Below are 24,336 nucleotides of genomic sequence, written 5' to 3'. Positions count from 1 at the left end.
GAATCTATCTGCTTATGGATGTCCTTTGACTCTATAAATCATTTTTCACAATATACGTAGGAAAAACAAGATTCACCAGCTATGACACACTCTGTTTTAAAAAGGGACATACTTCCCATACTATTTTGGTAATTTTTTTTAACTTACAGTGCATTATGAACATTTTAACACATCATTAGCCTCCCAAAACATTTTTAATGGCTGTTACTTTTCTTTAAAAAAAGACTTTATTCCTCTTTTCCAGCTGGAACCATGGAGGGTGCAGAAGAGAAGAAAAAGAAGGTTCCTGCTGTGCCAGAAACCCTTAAGAAGAAGCGAAGGAATTTCGCAAAGTTGAAGATCAAGTGTCTGAGGAAGAGGTTTGCTCAAAAGATGCTTCGAAAGGCAAGAAGGAAGCTTATCTATGAAAAAGCTAAGCATTACCACAAGGAATATAGGCAGATGTACAGAACTGAGATTCGAATAGCGAGGATGACAAGAAAAGCTGGCAACTTCTATGTACCTGCGGAACCCAAACTGACATTTGTCATCAGGATCAGAGGTATCAATGGTGTGAGCCCAAAGGTTCGAAAGGTGTTGCAGCTTCTTTGCCTTCGCCAGATCTTCAATGGCACCTTTGTTAAGCTCAACAAGGCTTCAGTTAGCATGCTAAGGATTGTGGAACCGTATATAGCATGGGGGTACCCAAACCTGAAGTTGGTGAATGAATTGATCTACAAGTGTGGTTATGGCAAAATCAACAAGAAGCGATTTGCCCTGACAGATAACACATTGACTGCCTGATCTCTTGGTAAATATGGCATCATCTGCAAGGAGGATCTGATTCATGAGATCTATACTGTTGGAAAATGTTTCAAAGAAGCAAACAACTTTTTATGGCCCTTCAAATTATCTTCTCCACTGGGGGGAATGAAGAAAAAGACCACCCACTTTGTAGAAGGTGGAGATGCTGGTAATAGGGAATACCAGATCAATAGGCTTATTAGAAGGATGAACTAAGGTATCTACCATGATTATTTTTGTAATCTTCTCAGTTAATAAATGACTACTCTCAAATGGAAACAAAAAAGATTTTATTTATTTATTTGTCAGAGAGACAGAGCACAAGCAGGGGGAGCGGCAGGCAGAGAGAGAAGCAGGCTCCCCACTGAGCAAGGAGCCCAATATGGAACTTGATCTCAGGACCCTGGGATCATGACCTGAGCCGAAGGCAGATGCTTAACCAACTGAGCCACCCAGGTGTCTCCAGTATTTGACATTATAAATATCCAGTGAGGAACCACCCTGTAGAGCTTTCTTATACACATTTTTGGTTGTTGCCTTAGGATGAATTCCCAGAACTAGAACCACTGAATCAAAAGAAATGCAATTAAAACATTCTAAAAAGAATATAAACACATTACAGAAAATAGGGCAAGGAAAAAAAAATACAATTCTACCATATTAATACAATTACTAATATAATTTGGGTGATTAAGATATTGTGATGTTTTCATTTTTACTAGAAGAATAGAAGCTTCAAGTAAAAGATGGGCAGATGTTTATTATTTCTGCTCTCTTCTGAAACCCACTAAAGTGACAATAAATAACTAAAAGAATAGCTTAAACCCATAATGAAAAAGAGAATGGAAGAGGAGATGACAACAGCCAAAAGATGTGGTAAAAATTTTGAGAACTGAAAAGCAGACCAGATGAGTGATAACTGACTTAGTAGATCATAGGAAATGAAAATCCATGCCATGACTTAAATCTATGACTGGCTTTACAAGAAGCAGCTAGACCCTCCAGGTCCTGCCTTGACCCTGAAAGGAGACAGAAGATTTACCCTCTAAAGAGGCTGAGCCAGATAGGTCTGGATCAGGTACATCAGACACTGTGTGTGTGTGTGGGGGGGGCTGGTGAGGGGGTAACGGTGAGGCATTTCAGTGAAAGTTGACATACCAACTGAATGGTAAGACTCTCAGACCCCTTTCAATTTCCATTCCCAGAGTGCTGGCAGCCAAGCTCACACACTCTATCCCTCTCCCAAACCCAGAGAGGGGATTGGAGAATTCTTCTACAAGCAATTTATAGATCCAAGAGAAAAGACTAGGAAAGGACCCCAAAGAGGTCAGTTCTCTGAATAAACTATGGTGAAGTTCAACAACTGACAAGGGCCCCCCTCTGCCCCTGGCCCATGCAGAAAAGGATCACTAGACATCTGACAAAAGCCACTAACATGAAACACACCAAAACAAAATTATCCAAAATGAGGAACTCAGAAAACACAGGGCAGGAAGCAAAAGAAAATCTCTGAAAAAGAGATAACATTACATACATGAGATAAGAATAAGAGGCTATAAAAAAATTAGAAAGCAGGAAAATGCTCTGAATCATTAAATATGAGAAAAAATATCAAATTTTCTTTTGAAAGATAAAGTTGAAGACATCTCCCAGAAAGTGGAACAACAACAACGAGTTATAGAAGGTGTAAAGGTTAGGAAATTTTGAGACAGAGTTTCTAGAAAGAGAGAACCAAGAAAACAGATGGGAGGAAATCGCTCAGGAATTAATAATACTGGGTCCGACCTAAAGGAGAGTGACACATAATACAGTGAATAAGAAAAGGTATACCCAGCATACATCATTCTGAAATTTCATTTCATCACAAATAAAAAGAACATAAAAGTTTCTAAAAAGAAATCTAAAAAGAAAAACGAGTCACTTAAAAAGACTGAGACTCAGAAGAACAATTGAAAACAATGGAGAAATTCTGAGGGAATGATTTTAAACCATAATTCTATACCCAGCCAAACGATACATAAAGTGTACTTTTAAAAACAGTTTCAGACATGTGAAATCTCAAGAAATGTATCTTCTTTGCTCAGGAAGCTACTGGTGGATGTGCTTTGCTAAAACTAGGAGAGTAAAGAAAAGGAGAAGAAATGGCAATGAAAAAGCTGACTGCTGGGGCACCTAGGTGGCTCAGTCGGTTAAGCCTCTGATTTGATTTCAGCTCAGGTCATTATCTCAGGGTCAAGATATCAAGCCCTGTGTTGGGCTCTGTGCTGGGTGTGGAGCCTCCTTAAGAATGTAAAAATAAATAAATAAATAAATAAATAAATAAATAAATAAATAAATAAATAAATGCAATTTGAAAAAAAAAGATTCTCTCTCCGTCTCCCTCTGCCCCTCCCCTCTCTTAAAAAAAAAAAAAGCTGACTGCCGTAATGTGGAAATCCGTAAATAATTTAGTGGCTAATGAAGACATAAGCTTATTTTTTCCTCTCACGTAAGAGTCTAAGGTAAACATTCCAGGTCTGCAGGGCAACTCTGCTCCATTTGGTCATTCGAGGAACCAGATTCCTTCTGTCTTGTTTCTGTGCCACCCCTCGGAACAATGGTTCTTGAAGTGTAATCTCCTGACTAGCATCATTTGAGGACTCGTTAGAAATGCCAATTCTCGGGTCCCTGGGTGGCTCAGTTGGTTAAGCGACTGCCTTCGGCTCAGGTCATGATCCCGGAGTCCCAGGATCGAGTCCCACATCGGGCTCCCTGCTCAGCAAAGGAGCCTGCTTCTCCCTCTGACCTTCCCCCCTCTCACATACTCTCTCTCTTTCTCTCTCTCTCAAATAAATAAATAAATCTTAAAAAAAAAAAAAAGAAATGCCAATTCTCAGTCCCAACACCAGGTCTAATGGATCAGAAACTCTAGGGGTAGAGCCCGAAAATCTCTTTTAACAGGCCTTCCAGGTAATTTTGATAAAGTTTTAAAACTATTTTAGGGCATTATCCTTTTCTGTATCATCAAAGTTTGACTGTAGCTACTTCCGTGTTCCAGGTCACCTGAGGGAAAAGGTGTGGAGGTTTTTATGGGAAGACCAGGAAATGGTGTATATTGCTTCCACTTGCATTCACTTGGCAAAACCTGATCATGTGGTAACACTTAGCTTCAAAGGTGAGTTGGGAAATGTAGTCTTCAGCTGGGCAGTCACATATTAGCTACAATTCTATTACTATGGAAGAAGGAAAGAATGAATTTGAGAGGATAACCAGCAGTTTCTACCATATATATAATCCAGGCAATATGAACTCCAATACTGAAAAGCAGCAAAGATAGATTCCAGGATGATGTTGAAAGGACATCCCAGAATGTTCCACTCACAGACTAGAACTGTGAGTCAGGCCACAGAGCAACCAGTCCAGTTGGAAAGAGGAACGCTGCAGAAGTTCCAGGAGAGTTGCCAAGGAAAATAATGAAACCAAGAGAATACCTGTATTTGAATGTATTGACAGGAGATTTTTGCCAATAAATTAATAATAAGTACATAAAAAACTAAACAGAATACAAAAAAAAAAGAAAAGTATTAATTCCAGGGAAAACAAAAGGCGAATGAGGAAGGAAACATAATTATAGGATTCTATGTGGCTTAGCTGGGAATAATATTTACATAGTCATAATGTAAATACTTAATATTGATTTAACCAAAATGGTGATGTAACTATATTGGGAAAATGAGCAGAGGGAAAGTGTATGCAGACCAATTTAATGATGATAAACATTTAATGATGATAAACATACAGTTGTGTATATTATACTGTGTGTCAGAAATTATTCTAAGCTCATTATATATTCAACTTTTACTCTTTAATCACTCTATGAAGTAGATTCTATTATCATCCATCTTACACATGAGGAAACTGAGGCACATAGCAGTTAAGCGACTTGCATAAGATCACACAGTTAGTAAGAATTGGACTTGGGCTTTAAATTCAGGTAATTTCTGTCCAGAGTGCATCAGTTATTATTACGCTATATAGTCTCACTTTCTGTGGTAGGAAGTCAAAAGACAATACGTAAAATCAATAGACAGAGAAATACAGGATAAGCATGTTATTAATAAATAAGGACAGGGGTGCCTGGGTGGCTCAGTCGTTAAGCGTCTGCCTTCGGCTCAGGTCATGATCCCGGGGTCCTGGGATCGAGCCCCGCCCGCATCGGGCTCCCTGCTCCGCGGGAAGCCTGCTTCTCCCTCTCCCACTCCCCCTGCTTGTGTTCCCTCTCTCGCTGTGTCTCTCTCTGTCAGATAAACAAATAAAATCTAAAAATAAAATAAATAAATAAATAAATAAATAAATAAATAAGGACATATGGGGTGCCTGGGTGGCTCAGTCATTAAGTGTCTGCCTTCGGCTCAGGTCATGATCCCAGGGTGCTGGGATCGAGCCCTGCATCGAGACCCGCGTCGGGCTCCCTGCTCCACGGGAAGCCTGCTTCTCCCTCTCCCACTCCCCCTGTTTGTGTTCCCTCTCTCATGTCTCTCTCTCTGTGTCAAATAAGTAAATAAATAATCTTTAAAAAATAAATAAATAAAAATAAATAAGGACATAAATACCAAGATAAAACAGATAAGCATTTATAGTGATTGCTTCCAGTCAGGGAGTAACTGGGAGTGTCAAGGAATTGCTCAGCGGTAGGGTCTGCTTGAAGATTTTCTCCTTCTGCCCCTGCCCCTACTCTCTCTCTCTCTCACTGTCTCTCTAAAATAAATAAATAAATCTTTAAAATAAAATAAAGTAAACATCACTTTGACCAAAATAAATTTTTTAAAGAGAGAGATGACAGAAAGAATGTGCCTGGCTAAGTAAACTTAGAGAATGGAGTGAGACCCAGAAGAGAAGGTCAAGAGAACCCGAGTGGGTAATTATGCAAGGCAAGCAACTGGGGAAATTATACAAAAAGAGAGAGAGAAATTTCCACAAGAAGTGGAAAGAAAAGGATGGTATTCTTGGAGAAATTACAAGCCAAAAGTAAGAGAGCCAGAGAGAATGAGTGGGGAAGAGAGCGAACGAGACTGGGCAGAGACATCACTCCTGAACGTTTGTCCATGGAAGTTCTGTGGGTTGAATCCAGGGAAGCTACTGAGTTAGCACTTCATGCAGAGCTGTTTTGACCTAGGCTAACTCAAGACTCCTTCCTCAGCTGAAATAAACAGCTCCGGCCTTAAAACTGAAGGTAGAAGGAACAATGAACTGCAAAGCCATACTGAGATGACTGATTAAAACCTAATTATGTGTCAACCTAAGCCAAACAAAAATCAGTAATAAAACTTCACTTGTTTATCTACTTTGTGGCCTTGGGGCAAGTCACTTAATTTCTCTGAGCCTCAGCTTTTTCTGTTGTGAAAAATTAACATATAACAAATCCTGCATATGTATAGTACATCATACCTTTCAGAGCTACTTTTCATTTTCCAATTCCCCAAGCTAGTTTTTTTTGGAAATGAAATTGAGGTTCAGGGAAATGAAGCGAGTTAACATATAATTACACAACTAGTTAATAGTGGGACACATAGTTGACTTTTGCTTGTAAACACTGTCTCAGTTAAGAGTCACAGAAACTCTGTGAAAAAAAAATAAAACCACCCAATTGATAGAGAAGAAAACCAGGATATATCTCCCATCTCCTGGCTGGCTGGCATCGGAACCAGGAACGAAACCCAAAAGCATGGGTAGAGAGAAGCAGCTCAGAAGCATACCAGGGATCTCTCCTCCCCGACTGCGTAGAGACACAGGTACCCTCCTTCCCAGGAAGTCCAGATTCCGAACTGTCTCCTGTTTTCAGAAACATCCATTTGCCCAATTTTTTTCATTCAGAAAATGTGATCATAGAAATAATAACACTGAGATTTACTACTGCACCATCACTGTGGTGAGCCCAGTTCACCAATTCAGGAGGAGAGAGAGACAGAGGCTAGGAGGGGAGAAAGCTGAGTCAAGCTGTGGTGGGAGGGCCCCTGGTTGCCCAGATCTCAGGTCACAGCTTCCCTCCCAGAGCAGCCCTGGGCTCCACTCCCATCCCTGCTGATGGAGGAAAGATGTTAGGGTTCAAAGCCCACGGCCAAGAAAGAATTTTTGAGAAGTCTTTGGTGAAAAAGTGGTTTTATGAAAGCCTGGGGATAGGACCCGTGGGCAGGAAGAGCGGCACCAGGGTAACGAGCAGTGGCCCATTGTATACTTCCAAGTTGGGAGCAGGTAGGGATAGGGTACGTCTCAAAGGAATTTTGGAAGCAAGGATTCCAGGACCTTGAGGGGCTAGCTGTTGTTAGGAAAAGGTCATTTATTACTGCCTAATAAAACCGTCTTCGTGAGAACCCTTCAGATGTATATCAGTGGGTCATATGCTTGGGGGATGATTGCCAACATGTATCTTCGGGGTGTGGGCGGTAGAGATAAAGGAAGTTTCCAAAGGGATTTTTATATGTTAAAGTAGACTTACAGGATCCTGGAGAGTGGATTAAGATTGCCTTTTGCCCTTAGCAAAGTACTAACATCGAGGCAGCAGAGTTCCTAGAGGAATGTCACTCTGCCTGTTTCAAGGACTTGTCAGTGGGATATAAGTAGTAAAGAAATTTAATAATTTTTCTTCTGCCTTTGATTCCCACATCACCCGACTGCGATGCTCAGGGTGTGGGCCCTGGGCCCATCCAGCCAGCAGAGACACCGAGGCAACACGGGCTCCTCCGCTAGGGCTCTGGGGAGACCAGAGCTAGGCCTGGCCTGGGCCTCAGGCCCAGTTGGGCTCACTTTCACCTCCCTCCAGGTCAGCACTCTGGCCCCCCACCCCGGCCCACAGCAACTGCAAGAGGAAGGAGCCCAGCTCCAGCCCGCCCAGGAGGGCGGGCAAGCCTGGGAGGCCCCGAGGAGGCTAGGGAGGCCGGGGAGGCCTGGTCGCGGTCCCTGAGCGAGCCACCCGGGGCAGGGCAGCTCCTTGCAGGGGCGCGCTCTGTGGAGGTCCGCCCTCCTGGAGACTGCCCCCCCCCCCCCCCCCCCCCCGTCCCACCAGGGACCCTCCGCAAGGGTAGGAAAAGCTAGGCCGTCTTGGCCGCTGCCTTCCCGTGGCGGCCGAGGCTCCACGTCCAAGGCCAGCAAAGCAAATATTTACCCTGGCTGCTCAGAGGCCGCGGCCGGGGCTGGGACCTGCACCCCCTTCCGGGCCTAGCCTTGCCACGGCGCTCCCCAAAGCCCGTCCGTCCCCGCCCCCACCGCCTTTTAACGGGGAATGCTGACAAGCTGAATACAGCGGGAATAACAGCCATTTGTTCTGGTTATCGCTGCCGGTATTGAAGCCAGATGTGTGTGTTGCTGACATTGACATGGTACATCTGGCTGGGTTTTTGGTTTCCATCGTGGAGTTTACCACATCCACCCTAGTCTGCTAGAAGAGAGGAGGCGAACATCTGGAAGTCATTGCAGCTGTCACGCTTCAAGGGGATCCTGTACCACAGAGAGGAGAATTCAATACGTAACTGAGCAAAATTATCCAACTCGTCTTGTCAGTCCAGATTTCAAACACATGCAGGAAAATGGCAACCGCGTTAGGGCGCCCTCCCTCTCTCCCTCTGTGATGCCCGCGTGCACTGAGAGCCCGAGGGTCCTTCACCCACCACCCCTGGCGCTGGGGTTGTCGCTATTGTAAGACTCGGGGTCATGTTCTTTGCTGCGTGCCTGCATCTTTTGTTCATCCTGGGTAGGCTGGGCTAAGATGGCTCTTTCTTTTTTCTTTTGATCTCAGTTTGCTGGAAGTTTTAAATTAAATATTGCTTAGTCCTTCCACTTCTGCTCACAACCCCCTTCCTTTCTCATGGCATTCAATGCTCTAGCCCTACCCTACCTATTCAATTTCGTCTCCATTCCTTTCCCAAGGCAAATACTACCTCCCGTCAGAGCTGAAATAAGTTATGCTTATTCTGACCCCAACCTTGCCTTTTGCCTTGAACCTTCTTTCTTTCCCTGTTCTCTTCATACCAGCCCTAAACTTCTTAACCCTTCAAGGTCTACCTCAAGTTTATTTTCATCAATGAAACCCTTTCTGACCACTCAAGGCTCCAATGATCTTTCCTTCTGTGTGTTTTAATTAAGGATAAGACTATGGAGAGGAAATACTGGTTTGCATTTTTCTTAGATCTCCTTCAGCAGCCAGCACTGGATGCTGAAAAACAGTAAGCCCTCCATAAATACCTGTCGAATAAAAGCATGAATCAGTGTTTTCTTATCACCCATTCTTTCCACTTAACTTCCTTGCCTTCAATTATCCTTTCAATGGCAAGAGTCAATGTATATAATGTGCCTTGAACTTTTTGGAAAGATGGCTGCAAAAATCTAGTAAATGAGAGATAAAAATACCTGAGGAAATCTATCAAGTGGAGACTCCATTAATGTGGAATTCTGCCTGCTAGTGTGCATTGATAATTGATTTTTAAAAGTGAAATTCATTGGAGAGAGAGAACAAAGAGCACAAGTCGGGAGATGCGAATCTTATTCCCAAGTTTGCCCCTGACTTGCTTAGCGAGCTTGGGTAGTCGCTTACCTACTTTATGCCTCCAGTTTCTCTCTGTAAAAAGGGTGGGTTGCCAAAGTCCTCTTCCTGGTAATGGACAGAGCGGGGGCCACTTTCCTGACAAGAGATAGAGTCCTATCAAAGCAGCTTCTTTCTACCACTTTTGCATCTGTTCTGGAGTTAGAAGGCTATGAACTCCATCATTCAACGTTTCACCTGCCCATCGCCAACATGGATGCATAAATGACATGGAGGAAGAGCAGAGTAAGGAAGGGAGGCAAGAACGAATAGGAGCAAGATTTAGCCCTTGTGAGTGTCCAGCATTTTCTAACTCAAGATAAGCCATTGCAGCAAGTGTTGGGAAAGACTAGGCATCCCCAGCCATAGATGGAGTCTCTTAGGTCTTGTCCTTCTTTGTGCATTGCTAAGGATGCAAAATACCCTACTCAAGCCTTGCTATCTGGCATGGATGATAGTTTAGGAGAATAAGTAGGATCTAGAAATAAAGGGGATGGATGGAAGGAGGGGACTACCAAAGAAGAAAGAAACTGTGCCTCCCTGGTAGGGCCACCCAGCCCAGGAGTATGGCCTTTCTTAACATGGAAGTTCCAAGATAAGAAGGGAATGGGAACCAGCAGACCCAGGGTTTCAGTGGATATCAGCAGCTCTGCTCTGCAGGTGGGCAGGTGCATTTTCCTCTCTGACTCTCATCTGTAGAATGAAGCACTTAGGTTAATTGGTCTCTAAGGTCTGTTAGCTCTTATATTATATAATTCATTTAGAAACCACCAGCCCAAAGCAGCATATCACTTCTGACTAAACTCTAAATCCCAGCCCTACTCTATCCTAAAGTCATGGGGCTTCTAAGACACCCTCATTGAAGGGAAATCTGGGCATTAAATTCCTGAAATCCTTTCCTCCATTCCTTCAAAAGGAAGAAATTTTCTCCCCTTCTCCCAGCGAGGAATCCGTTGCAGTAGGAAGATTGCAGATTAATGACCAGAAAATCTTCCTCAAATGGAAATGATACTTAATTAAGTTTCATTAAATCATAACTCCTGGCTTTTGCGTTTGGCTTCTTGCTACCGAGTCCAGAATTGAATAAGTCTTCCATCCCTGGGGCTGTTGAATTGAAAGTGCCTAAGCTCTAGGGAATAATCTTCTCACCTCCACTGTATCTTCAGCCACCCTCCTTCCTGTCTGAGCACTCAGAAAAAATCATCACTAGGCATGTTTGACTCCTTCAGGAGAGAGGATGCTCACTTCTAATTTGTCTTAGTTTATGGGCAACTTGACAATTTGACTAACTACTAAAGATCCAGGACTCTATCATCCTCTCATAAAAAGCTAATAAAAAGAGCTATTAATGCAGCCCATTAGTTGGCTGAAAATGAAAGGTTATGCAATCATTGTCTTAGCTGAGAGGAACCAAGCTTTCCAGAAAGAGTTCACTCTACACCCAGAGAGGCATCAAGAGCAAAGTTCATGTCCCTCTGCTCCCATTTACTGGCCTTGGATATTTAAGCATCTTGCCCCTTTCTTCCTTCCCTGAACTATTCTTCTGTCTCAAGTGGACCTCTTGCTTTCTGTATAAAATGCCTCTCTCCAAATTCACTCCTTCTCCACCGACACTTCCTCTCACATTGCTCTGCTCTGGTCTCCTACGGGTGAAGCCCCAGAAACCTTCATTCTCATGGAAAACAAAGTGCTGGGCACTGCAGCCTAACCACTCAGGTGGCCTTACATCATCAAGCAATTTGAGGGGTTCCAGGAAGACCTTCCCTTCTCAAAAAAAAAAAAATGCTCTCCTCGATTCTGCTGTTAAGATTCCTTGGGAGCCTTGAAAGAACCTCGACTGGAATTGTGGGTGCCATATTCTCTTCTGTGCAAAGGGCTCTCTCCCTTCTCTAAAATCCTAGCAATCTCATGGGTTCTCTGGTACTTTTCATACAGTGACTTCCTCTGTGACCTTGGGCAGATCACCTTTCCTCTTTGGACAGCAGCTTCCCCCTCTGTCGGACAACTAAGAGAAGAGAAACCCTAACTTGCAGCAGGAAAATCTGGCTAGGCCCAAGGATAAGCTCTGACTGAAAGGACTGGTAGAAGAACAAAGTCTGAACTATCTTTCATTTGATTCCAGCTCTGACCACATAGGGTCAAACCACCTTGAGATACATCATCTTTGTGCATCTTGTCTTCCTACATGTGTGTATTGAAGGGATGATGCAGGGAGTGTGTTCTTTGTTGGCCCCACCCACTGGCAGAGCATTGTCCAGAGCATGAAAATTAATATGTAATTGATTTAATCTTGTACTCAACTAACTTTTGATATGACTCAAGGTACCTTTAAAGAAGGATACAGTTTCTCATCAGTTTAAATGGTCTTCATCTGAAGGAATCAGAAGGAATTGATGGTTTCCAGAACAGAATGTTCTGCTCCTGATATTTTAGCAACAAATTTGGCCTTTGTTTTTCCGGCAGTCAAGGCATAAGGGGTCATCTGAATGGATTGTTCATGCTTGCTGGACAAACGGTGGGTTCAGTAAATGTTTTTTCCATTGATTCAACCACCCCTTAGTTAGGAAGGCAAAATACCAATCGAGAAGTCCTAGAAGAAAGGAGAACAGGGTAGGTGGCTAGAAGAGTTTTCCACAAAGGGAGAACCCTAAAAACAAGCTTCAACCTTGTTGCCAAGAGGGGGCCTTCCCCAGAAATTCCCGTGCCACACGCAGGCCAGCAGTATGACTCCAGGATGTGAGGCATGCCCGTAACTCCACAGGTTACTGGGTGCATGCCTAGTTGCTTCCTTGTAGTAGTTTCATTTCAGGAGGGAAGCTCCATGTTGATCTGCAAGCCGGACATTTCTTTGAGGAAAATGTACTATTTTCTCTTTTATCCAAACACACACCTTTGGAAGAGGAAAAAACAAAACAAAACAAAACAAAACCTCTCTACCTGTAGATTCCTAAGCCTGAGTGCTCACCAGCCGCAGAGCTATCCCAAAGAACCCCTCATTACATAAAGCTTCTGCATCTGATTCGGGGATGAATCTGTCTGCTATTGCCCCTCAGAGTCCCAAAGCACGCCCTTGGAATTCATTGTCAAGCCCAAGTCCAGCCCCAGTTGCACTTGCATGAAAGGTTCCTCGGTTTGATCTCTGAAATTCTCTGGGTTTCCCAACAGATGGGGAAGTTCTCTTTATCCTTACTCCTCCTCAGTTGCTACACGCCTGCCCACCTACTCCTTCTCTGCTGTTCCTTTCCTTTCTCAGATTCAGGCTTTTTTCTACTACAGGATCCTCAGGAGTTATCTCTGCTCACTCCAGTGGGGGAGCGAAGCAGGTAAGTCCCTCCAGCCCTGCAGCCTGGCATCCTTACTCCACTCCACCAGTCCTGTCTTATTTGGAAACCTAATTGCCTTGCTCCTGAGACGAACAAAACTTTCTGAGGTCCTTGGGTCCCACCTCTTGCTCCTGGACAGGTGACTCTCTGAATCTTACAAAGGCAGGTATTCTACCCTATCTTCTGACAATCTTGCTGCTGTTTAATCTCTCTTGTGGGTGAGGAGTTCTTCCTTAACAACCGGAGTGTCGCCTGCCCTCATTGAGGCCCCACTTCTCATCTCCTCCATTGTGTCCGGGACAAATGACGGATGAGCGCTTTCTTTCTGTCCTTCACCTTCTCTTCAGCAGAGAAAGTTTCCCCAGAAATAAAACTCTGATTGTTCTCCTTCCTTCCCGCCTGCCTCCTCTTAAGCACCCTCTAAATCAGACCCGAGGCTCCGGAGGGAGTAATATCCTTTCTCTCGCAGCTGGTCTGAGTTTGGCCGTCTGGGAGACTGGGCTTAGAACAGCTTGAAGTTAGCACAGAGGCGAATGAAGCTTTAAATCTCCAGCACTTAACAGCTTCTCTGCAGCCTCAGAGGTAACCACATTTGCTTGCTTCCTCTCGTCTCTCTATATATCTATGTAATCTCTGTTCACTGGAGCCTGACTCTAGCTCTCTGTCTGCACGACTCTGGTTGTGCTGAAAGAGGAAAGGTTGGGGAAGAAAAATTAATGCACACAGACCCATAAAAATAACAGGCTCTCTAGAGCACACAGGAAGAAATAATTAAACAGATTAAACTTGGGGAGTGGGAAGAGAGGGGCAGAGGGCTTAGCAAGCCGATACTGATGCCTCTGACTTCTACCTTTCAAAGAGGCTGTGGTTCAGTGGAGAGGGATCTGGGTGCCTTTTTCTTCGTTCTGGTGGGTTGGAGTCAAGCTGAATGTTGTTACATCACTGAGCTCTTTTAAAGGCTGGGCCGGTGCTTTGTATTTCTTTGTATTCCCTCCGTCAGAGCCTCAAACAGTGCCGCACCCTCGTGAGAAAAGGAAATTTGATATTTATTGAGGGTTCTTTGTATGCCAGGTACCATGTCATATAGTTTACGTCCTGGCTGACGATTTACTGAGTGTATTTCAAAATTGAGAAACGAGTGCAGTCTCTTTCCTATGACCAGGGATCAATCCCAAATAACTACCACCTCAAAAGGTGTGCTTCTGGCGCCAAAAATTAGCTTGTACCTACCCCTTACCCTGACTGCCTCCTTCTTTTCCTCCCTTCAAACGGTAGACGCTTTTGCTATGATGGCAAGGGAAGGAGCGAGGCTGGTATGTAGAGATCATTTAAATATCTGAAAAGGTGTAGGTCAGTGAGCGGTAATGGCCGAGGACAGTAGGAGGGCTGGGCGATGGAGGGAGCTCCCTCCCTGTCTTGGGGTATGTCCTGTTCCTTCCGCCTCATTCTTTTGGGCTCAAATGAACATCCCCTGAAGGAGCACAATCTTCAACTGTTATTTCTTTGCATCAATACTCTATTATCCTTATTTTCTAACTTTTCAACATTTTGAGGATAAATATGTATGATGTTGTGACTTACCATAGGAATTATATATTTGATCGTCTTCTCTGTCCCTGGCACAGAGTTCTTAAACCCCGGGAATTGCCTAAGTGATGAGAGCTGGAAAATGTCTTTTGTTATATTAATGAAGTCATTTTTGGAAAGCCCCACGTCACCTAAGAATGGCGCTGGTAGCCAAAGGAGACACTCATGTGATGAGAGGGTTGGAACCTTCAGTCTCATTCCCACCCACGTACACCTGGAGGTCGAGTTCAAACACCAATGGCCAATGATTGAATCAGTCAGCCTGGTGATGAAGCCTCTATAAAAACTCAAAAGAACAGGGTTCAGAGAGTTTCTGAGCTGGTGAACAGCTGGACATGGGAGAGTGGCAGCCCAGGGAAGGTACAGAAGTTGCATGACCCTTTCCCCATACCTTGCTCTTCCGTCTTTTCCATCTAGCTATTCCTGAGTTATATCCTTTTATAATAAGGGTAAAACCCTTTCTCTGGGTTCTGGACCTGCCATTGGCATCTGAAGGGGAATGAAGGAGGAGAAGGGCAGTCTTGTAGGACTGTGGGATGGGATGCTACCCCTGATAGACAGTGTCAGAATTAAGTTAAATTGTAGGACACCCACCCCCCCCCGCCCCCGCCAGCTGGTGTCTGAGAATTTCTTTTCCCCACATACTGGAATTGGGTGCAGAATCATAATATTAAAAGAGAAGATTCAGAATACAGATACCTTCCCTAGGGAAAGCAGAGCTGAGTGAGCACCCAGAATAGGGACTGGCAGCAAGAACACAGAGCATAGAAATGAGACAGATTGGATTCACCTCCAAATTCCACCATTTCCTATGAGCGGAAACTGGAGCATTACTTTACTTCTCTGGGCTCTTCACCTTTTTTTTTTTTTTTTAAATAGGCTATATTTTGACCAGTTTGGGGTTAACAGAAAAGTTGAGCAGACAGTACAGAGTTCCCTGATACACTTTCATCCACCACACCTGATCTTCCCTATAATGAATATCTTCACTCTTGGTATTCTAGATCCTTGGGTTTTAACAAATGTATAATGACACGTATCCACCATTGCTCTGTCACACACAAGGTCTCACTGCCCTCAGAATCTTCTGTGCTCCCTCTTTTCATCTCGCCTCCCTCCCCAACCCCTGGCAACCACCGATCTATTTACTGTCTCCAGTTTTGCCTCTTCCAGAATGTCATAGAGTTGGAATCCTATAGTGCACAGCCTTTTCAGATTGGCTTCTTTCATTTAGCAGTATATATTTAAGTTTCTTTTGTGTCTTTCTGTGGCCTGGTAGCTAATTTCTCTTTATCACTCAATCTCTCAATTTTTTTCTATCAAATCATAACACATATACATTAAAACCTAGTGAATTTTTACAAGGTGAGTCTCCAAATCAATTATGAAAATTACCAGCAGCCCAGCACCCTAGTTTCCCCTCCCAGTTATTATCACACCCCCTAAAAATTACCACTATGCTGACCTCTAACATCATAAATTAATTTAGCCAGGCTTTGAAGCTCAAATAAATGGAATCATCCAGCACATACTCTTTTGTGTCTGTTTGGCTTTTTTCTTTGATATTTAGGTTCGTCTGATATCATAGTAATTTGTTCTTTTCAAATTGCATTGCATAAATATACCACAGTTCATTTGTCCATTTTATTGTTGGTGAGCATTTGTGTTATTTCCAGTTTGGGACTATTACAAATACTGCTGCTATAAATATTCTTATACAGGTCTTTTTGGTGAACATATGCTCACATTTCATTTGGGTATATACCCGAGTGGAATTTATGGGCCACAGGGTGTCTGTATTTTTAACTCTAGTAATAATGCCAGTTTGCCAAAGTACTTGTATCAATTTACACTGCCACAGCTTCTCACCTTCACCAATACCAATGTTGTCAATATCTTAATTTTAGCCATTTTAGCCACCTGGTGGTTTGAATTTGCATTTCCCTGACTACTAATGAGGCTGAGTACTGTCTCAGGTCAGGTTTCTTGAGAAAGACCAAGATGGAGATTTATATGCAGGAAGTTTATTAGAGAACACCTTGAGGAGAGTGAAGGCAAGCAGGATTGAAATCCTGTTGCAGTAGGCGTCATCTGATCCTGTGGGCAGCTCTGGAGCTGGCCTGAGCCTTCCAAGCTGTCCCGCCTTGAGGCAAGGGGCCAGGTGTTTATACCCAGTACTGACCAATCACTGGGTGTGGGCTGTCCCTGGGAAGGAGTATGACTGTGGGTAAAAGTTCTCTTTTGCCAAAGGCAATGCCCAGAGAGGGACAAAGCTGAGAACAATACTGCCAGGAGCTGGGGAATGAGTGCTCTAGTCCTAAAAGGGATCTGGGCGGTGCAGTCAGATGAGCGTCGGACTCTTGGTTTTAGCTCAGGTCCTGATCTCGGGTTGTGGGATGAAATCCCACATCCGGCTCCATGCTGAGCTTGAGTTGCCCTCTCTCTCTGTTACTCCCTCCACCACTCTCTAAAATAAATAAGTCTTTTTTAAAAAGGGGAGGTGCTCTGGGCTGCACACTTTAGCCTCTCCTGTAAGCACCTTTTCATATGTTTACTGGCTCCTTAGAGATCCTCTCTTGTGAATTAACCATACTGGTCATTCACCAAATTCTTTTTTTCTTGGGTCATCTTTATTTTTCTTTTTTTTTTCTTTTCTTTCTTTCTTTTTCTTACTGAATTGTTGGAATTCTTTGTATATTTTGAAGATAAATCCCTTGTCAGATGTATGTAACACAAAAACATTAACTTGTCACTCTTTTAATGGTGTTTTTTAAAGAATGGAAATTCTTAATTTTAACAAAGTTTCCTCCTTTTTGACAAGGGTTTCTTGTGTTCTGTTTATAAAATCTTTCCATACCCTAAGGTCACAAAAATGTACATATATGTTATCTTCTAGAAGCTTTATTGTTCTGCTCTTCACATTTGTCTGTGGTCTGCCCAGAATTGATTCTTGTGTATAACGTGTGGTAGGAATCAAATTTATTTTTTCCAGTTGGACAGGTAATGAATCTAGTATCATTTATTATCATCATCGTTATCACTCTCTCACCACGTTTCAGGGGTACCTTCACCATAAGCCAGATGACTGCATATATTTGGGTCTATTTCTGAATTCTCTTCTGTTCTATTGGTCTGTGTGTCTATCTTTTAATAATTTAATTATTGTAGATCTATAATGAGTCTTTATATCTGATAATACAACTCATCCAACCTTGTTCCTTTTCTTCAAGATTGTTTTTGCTGTGCATAAGCCCATTTCCATGTAGATTATGAATAAGCTTGTCAGTTTCCACCAACAGCACAACTTTGCCTGGATCTCTATAGGAATTGTATTGAGTCTATTGATAATTTTGGGAGAATTGACTCTGTACAGGACAGAGTTTTCCAATCCCTGAACATGGCATGTTCTATTGTATGTTTAATTATCTTTTCTTGAATATCCCTCGGTAATGTTTTGTAATTTTTAGCGAACAGTTCTTGCATATCTTTCATTAGATTTTATTCCTAAACATTTTAGTTTTTATGTTATCATAAATGATATCATTTAGAAATGTCATTTACTAAGTGGTTTACAATTGATTTTTGCACGTTGCTCTTATATCTAGCGACCTTGCTGAACTCGCTTCCTAATTCCAAGTTTATCTGAGGGTTCTTTCAGTGTTTCCAAGTATATGGAATCTGTGAGCAATGAGTTTCATTTTTTCCTCTCTAATCTTTTTACTTTTGTTTCTCTATATTTCCTTTAAAAGTGAGAATTGAAGCATCTATAAAACATTTAATATGGATATATAGCTCCAGGTTGAGGGAATAAATGAATGAATATACATATGAATGGTCTATGCCTAGGCAAAACCCCATTATTTATCAGTATATAATTCATTTATCCATATGGATTCCTAAGCTGGAGTAGGGATGGTCAGAATAAAATAAAAAGAACAGGACATGGGGGAAGAGATTGAAAAGCAAGATGAGGGGCGCCTGGCTAGTTCAGTCGGTGGAGCATATGACTCTTGATCTCGGGATCATGAGTTCAAGGCCCACATTGGGTGTAGAGATTACTTTAAAAATTTTTTTTAAATAATAAGAAGCAAGATGGAAGGCCATACCATTCATTCATTTAAACAAATATTTATTAAGAAACTACCTAGTGCCAAACTCCTTCTTAGGCAGAATTTGCCTCTCATGGAATTTACATGTGACCAACTAAAAAATGAAAAATGAGATAATTTAATTTTATGATTTGTCTTTGAAGGAAAGGGGTAGCCCTAGATCTTGAGCATATCTATGCACTTTAACAGGGTTTGACTACCTCAGGAGTCAGCGGGGCACTGGCCCCCAGGCTTTCAGGAGCATCTGACCTTGAGACTGACTTGGCCTTATATGCATTTTTGAAACTCTACTTCTGGAATCTGCTGGAATATCAGTGAGGGTTGCGCCAACCTCCAAATGGGAGCTCTTTCTTTCTGCCTCCAGTGGCTCTGGAGGCTGGAGCTCAGAGTTGACCCACCCAGAGCAGACCTCAGATGCTCTGATCAGTGTTATGCAGGAAAAGAGGAGGCCCCTGGAATGGAAGGAGTTAAACGAACAAACCCTGGATGATCTCCTCTTCCTGTGTTGAGATGTCTTCTAACTCTCAGTGAGCTCTCTGACGTCTTAGGTCCTACCAGTCCTACCGGGAGACAGTCCTACTCTCCAGGACAGACCTAACCACTAGCTCCAGAGATGTCTTTTCCATTTCTCACTCATAAAATATTCCTGGTAGCCAGGCCTGATTAATCAGATTTTATGAGGCCCCCACTATGACATTCATTAACTTTGAACTCTACCCACATTTATGAATTCCTTATTTATTGATTCCTTCTTTACAAAGCACTTTCATTCACCTGGTCTTGTAAAATCACAATCCCAATATACAGATGAGGAAACAAAGTCCAGAAAGGCCCACTGGCCTTTCTACGGTCCCACCTCTGGTGACCAGGCAGAATGGGCCTTCGGACTCTACATGCAGAGTTCTTTAAAGTGGGAAGGTGGGATGACAAGAAGATAAACTTGGCAGGCATGTTTGCAAATGGCAAGACTTCCTGGCACCCCGTGGAGATTTCCTTCAGCTATGAATAAAGCCACTTTCTAAGGCTCTTGTTCTTCTCTTAGGGGACAGGATCTCAACCTCCAGCCAGGGCTCTTAGCCTTTCTATTTCTTCTGCTTTTCCACCAGATAGTTGGAAGCCAAGAGTGAGAAATCTGGAGGCGTTTCAGCGCTGAGGTGCTCGTCATGCTGATGAATGGCCGTCTACTTCATCTTCTAGGCTGGATAAGGAGCCAGCTGCCAAGGCAAGCCCAGCGGTAGGCACCACTTCCCAGCTAGCAGCAGAAATCAGGGCACCCTTTACCCAGGGTGCAAGGCAGTCTGTCTGCAACGAAGCATCCGGCTTGAACTAATGAGCTGTTGGCGTGGATGGCCAATTATTTTAGCTTTTTAAAAACCTGCCAAACTCTCTTTTTTCACCATGGCATTCCCTTAATGGTCCAGGCCTGAAATCAAATCCTCTGTGTAGAGGGTAGGGCCCTGCCCTAGGACACTCCCCATCCCTTTCATTGCCTTGGGCCATGGGCCCAGGGGTAGAGTGGAGCCAGGATGTTTTCCCCGGAGCCTAACTCAGACAGCCCTTGGCCACCTCAACTCCGCACACGACAGAGGCCAGAGTCCTCAGGAGGGGCTGGGATGGCTTGCTCCATTCCAGGAGGCCCCAGAGTATTCCTGGACCAGAACAAAGGCCAAAGTCTGCCACCGGAGTCCCAAAGTACTCAGAGCTCCTGGCTCCAGGGCAGCCTGAGCTGTTGAGGGGGCCCGGAGGCCTTCAGGATGGGTGTGTTCCTGGCACAACTCCAGCTCCTTCTGGATTTACACTCTGTTCTGTTCTCCCACTCCCCACCAACGCGTGTTCTCGTGGCTCTTTCCCCAGCCATAAGCCGCTCTCAAGAGAGAGCCTGGGAAGCCCGTGTATCCCACCTAAAGTACTCCTATCAAAGGGGACATCACTGAGTGGGATGCCAGGGAGAAACAATTGTCCCATAACCGCGCACTCTCCAAATTGGCACCATTTTACAGTTCTTGTAGTTAACTGCTAGACATGACGGCTGTTAGGACAACACCGAGCACATGCTGGAGGAAGCCGTGTGAGGCCGGATTGTGTGAGGCAGAGGAGCGTTGGTCCAAGGCTAGCCCCTTAGGACGGAGCGCGCTCTCCACAGGCCGGACATCCTCTCCACTTGCTGCCCTGGGTACAGCACGACCGACCTCGAGGGATGGAGCGGGCCCCCTCTCTGCTTCCCCGGAAAAGCCTCCGTGCCCCTTTTTCAGAATGAGGCAAGGGGATAGTGAGAGCGACCCCGACTGGAGAACGGGGTCAAAGGGCCCAAGGAATGGCGGTTCCTCTCTCCCACTCTGCTTTCTTCTTCCCTTTCTCCACCCCAGCTCACACCCTACCCGTCCTTGTTTTCCTTGGCTACTCTCCCCTCGTCCCCTTTTCTGCTCTCTCTCCCTTCTTTCCTCTTTCTCTTCCCCGCCCCCCCTCCTTCTGCCGCCGTTGTCTTCAGCCTGGGGGAGCTCTCATTGCTGAGCCGGGGAGGGGGGGGGGCCGTCCCAGAGCCGCCGGGCTTGGGCTTCTCCTAGCTGCTGCCGGCCGCCCCCAGCTTGCGCACGGCAGGGCCCTGGGGCGCGCGGCTGCCACAGCAGGCCAGCCTGGGGTGCCCCGACGAGTCACTCTCTGTCTCGGTGACTCAGGCAAGCTCTTCCAAGCCTCTGTTGGCTCCTTTGTCAAACTACGTTCCAGTCTCGTTGAGAGGGCGCGCTCAGCGCAGTGGGGCGCACAGCGAGCCCGCCTTACGTGTCAGCAGCCATGACGGTGCTGATGAAGACTCAGGTGTGGATGCTTCCCGCAGGGAGCTCTCCGTCTAGAAAGGGAGGGAACACAGCAATTCGAGGTAGAAACGGAAATCAGGAAGGCATGATTAAGAACTCTGCGGGGTGAGGGAGAAACTCCCTCTCCTGGGGCGATGAGGACAAGAGTTAGAGGTGCCACAGTGAAGGACAACATTCCCTGTGGAGGAAGCAAAAGGTCCAGAAACAGGAAAGTTGGTGGCTCATTCAGAGAGGAGATTTGTGCACTAGATCGCATCCCCCTTGCCTCCTCAAGGACATCCTTGCAGCAATTCCCCCTTCCTCTCCTGCTTCATTCATGTGTTTCCTTTACTGTGTCTTCCTGTCCACCTACCAACATACTATTATTTCATCTGTCTTAAAACAAAGCAGATAAACCTCCTTGACCCCAATGCTCTGCTCCCCTTTGGAGCAAAGTTCCTGGAAGGCTAGGTACGCTCATTGTCCCCAGTTCTTCCCCTCTCAACCTATTCATTCAGGCTTCCATCCCTACCGTCCCAGTGAGACTATTCTTGCCAAGGTCACCAATGGCCCCGACATTGTTCAATCCAGTGTTTATCTTTCTCAACCATCAAGAGCATTTGACATAGTCACCCCCTTCACCTGGAGGTACTCACTTTACTTAGCTTCCAGATACCACCCTCTCTTGCTTTTCCTCCTACCTCATTAGATGCTCCTTGTCATCAGCCTTTTCTACTTCCTCCCCAGCTCCCTGACCTCCCTCTGTTCAAATACCCCAGGGCTCTGACTTGGCCTGCCTTGCCCCACCCTTTTTTTGAAGCTAGTGTTTGTTTATTGTAACACTGAAAATATTTTAACTGTGGTAAAATATACATAGCATAAAATTTGCAATCTTAGTCATTTTTAAGGGTACAGTTAAGTACATTCACACTCACATTATCATGTAAGCAATCTCTAGAACCCTAGAGAATCTCTAGAACTCTTTTTTTCGTCTTGCAAATCTGAAACTCTATACCCCTTAAACAACAACCCTCCATTCCCCTCCCTACCTAGCCCCTGGCAACCCACCATTCCACTTTCTGTCTCTAGGGATTGGACTAATTTAGGTACTTCATATAAGTGGAATTGTGCAGTATTTGTCTTTTTGGGACTGGCTTATTTTACTTATTTTTACTTACTTTATTTTATTTATTTCGCATAATGTCCTGTAGGTTCATCCATGTTGTAGCATGTAACAGGATCTCCTTCCCTTTTTAGGCTGAATAATATTCCACTGTACGTATATTCCACATTTTATTTATCCATTCATTCATCAATGGACACTTGGGTTGTTTCCCCCTCCTGACTATTAGAAATAATGCTACTGCGAACACGGGTGTGCAAATATCTCTTCCAGACCCTGCTTTCAATTCTTTTGGGTGTGTATCCAGAAGTGGGGTGGCTGATCATATGGTGCACCTCTTCACTTTTCTCTTCATACCGCTGTGATCTCATCCAGTCTCATGACTTAAAAATTTACCTCTGATGCCTTCCAAATTTACCTCTCCAGCTCAGACCTCTCCCCTGAACTCTTGACTTAAATACCCAACAGTGTACTTCTATCCCCATCTGGATATGCCATAGGCATTGAGAACATATTTCCCCAAACCTAAGATTCTACCGGTCTTCTCCATCTCATTTAATGACAACTCCAGCCTTCTATCTGTTCCATCAAAAAACTTAAGAGTCTTCTTGACTCACGCTCCCCATCACATATCACATCCTATTGGCTCCCCTTCAAAATAAATTCAGATTCTGACCACCTCCCATTACCTCGATTGCTACTGTCATGGTCTAAGCCATCATCTCTCACCTGGATTATTAGCAGGCAATGACCTGCTAACAGGTCTCCCTACTCCCACACTTGCCCCTCTTCTAAGTCTGTTTCCCAGGCAACAACCAAAATGATCTTCTTTAAAGATTTGTAAGTCAGATTACATCCCTCCTATCCTTTAAACCCTCCAATGGCTTCCCACCTCCCTCAGGGAAATGCCAAAGGGCTTTAACGACCAATGAACTCAAAATGGTCTGGCTCCCATTAACCCTGTGTAAGCTTACTAGCCTCCCCTTGGGTATTAGTTATCTATGACTGCATAATAAATTACCCCCAAACTTAGTGGCTTAAGAGAGGAAACATGTATTATCTCAGTTTCCAGTCAGGAGGCAGGATGTGGCGTAGGTGTGTCCGAGGGCTCTGGGTCTCTCACAGGACTGCAATCAAAGTGTTGCCTGGAACTGTGGCCATCTCAAAGCTCACCTAGGGGCGAATCCACTTCCAAGCTCACTCACCCTGTTGTAGGCAGGACTCCGTTCCTTGCGGGCCATGCGACTGAGGGCCTCAGCTGCTCACTGACTGTTAGCCTCCGACCCCCTCTCTTCTGTGTCAGGCGGGCCTCTCCATGAGGCAACTCACAACATGGTAGGTGCAAGCAAATGAGACAGTAGGAGGAAGCACGCAAGGCAGAAGCCAGAGTCTTGGTAACCTATTCCCAGAAATGACAGCCCACCTGTTTTGCTGTATTGTTTGTTGGAAGCAAATCACTAGGTCCAGCCCACACTCAAGGGCAGTGGATTATACAAAAGCATGGATCCCAGGAGGCAGAGATCACTGGGAGCCACCGTGAAAGCTTGCCTACCACACCCTGCTTCTTCATCCAAACCGGCCTCCTTGTTTTTCAACCCACGAGACAGGTCTTTGTCCCAGCTGGTCCTCAGCCCAGAATGCACTTCCCACATGGCTCACTCACCTCCCTCAAGTCTTCGCTTGGATGTCACTTCTTCCATGAGCCTTTGTCTGACTGCCCAATTTAAAATTGCAGTTCTGCACAGCCCCTCTTCCCTCTCCCTGCTTTATTTTTCTCCACAGCACTTAGCACCTTCTGACACCCTCTGCTCTGCTGTTTGTTTGTCTGCCTCCATTAGAATACAAGCTCCTGGGGACAGGCAATTTTGTCCACGAGTTTCACTGCTGTCTTCCCAGTACCTAGAACAATGTCTGGTACATAGTAGGTGCGCAATAAGTGCATGAATCCTATAGACCTGTAACTTTCCAGCTTCTCAGCGTGTAGCCCTGTCTTCAAAAAATATTGTAGGGGACTCCAGTATATCAGACACAGAAAAGCAAAGCGGCTCTGTTGGACTTAGGCAGG

At 44.5% G+C, this 24,336-nt stretch overlaps 1 pseudogene; it reads left to right on the top strand.

Moving 5' to 3' along the window:
- The first annotated feature begins 243 nt into the window (after positions 1–243).
- LOC114224849 (large ribosomal subunit protein uL30 pseudogene) lies at positions 244–999 on the top strand (annotated as a pseudogene).
- The last annotated feature ends 23,337 nt before the right edge of the window (positions 1,000–24,336 follow it).

Source organism: Eumetopias jubatus, unplaced genomic scaffold (assembly GCF_037043125.1).
Source record: "Eumetopias jubatus isolate StellerSeaLion01/CBP00866 unplaced genomic scaffold, mEumJub1_p1.0 scaffold_2, whole genome shotgun sequence".
NCBI classification, from domain to species: Eukaryota; Metazoa; Chordata; class Mammalia; order Carnivora; family Otariidae; genus Eumetopias; species Eumetopias jubatus.
This window is presented reverse-complemented; position numbering and strand designations above follow the sequence as displayed.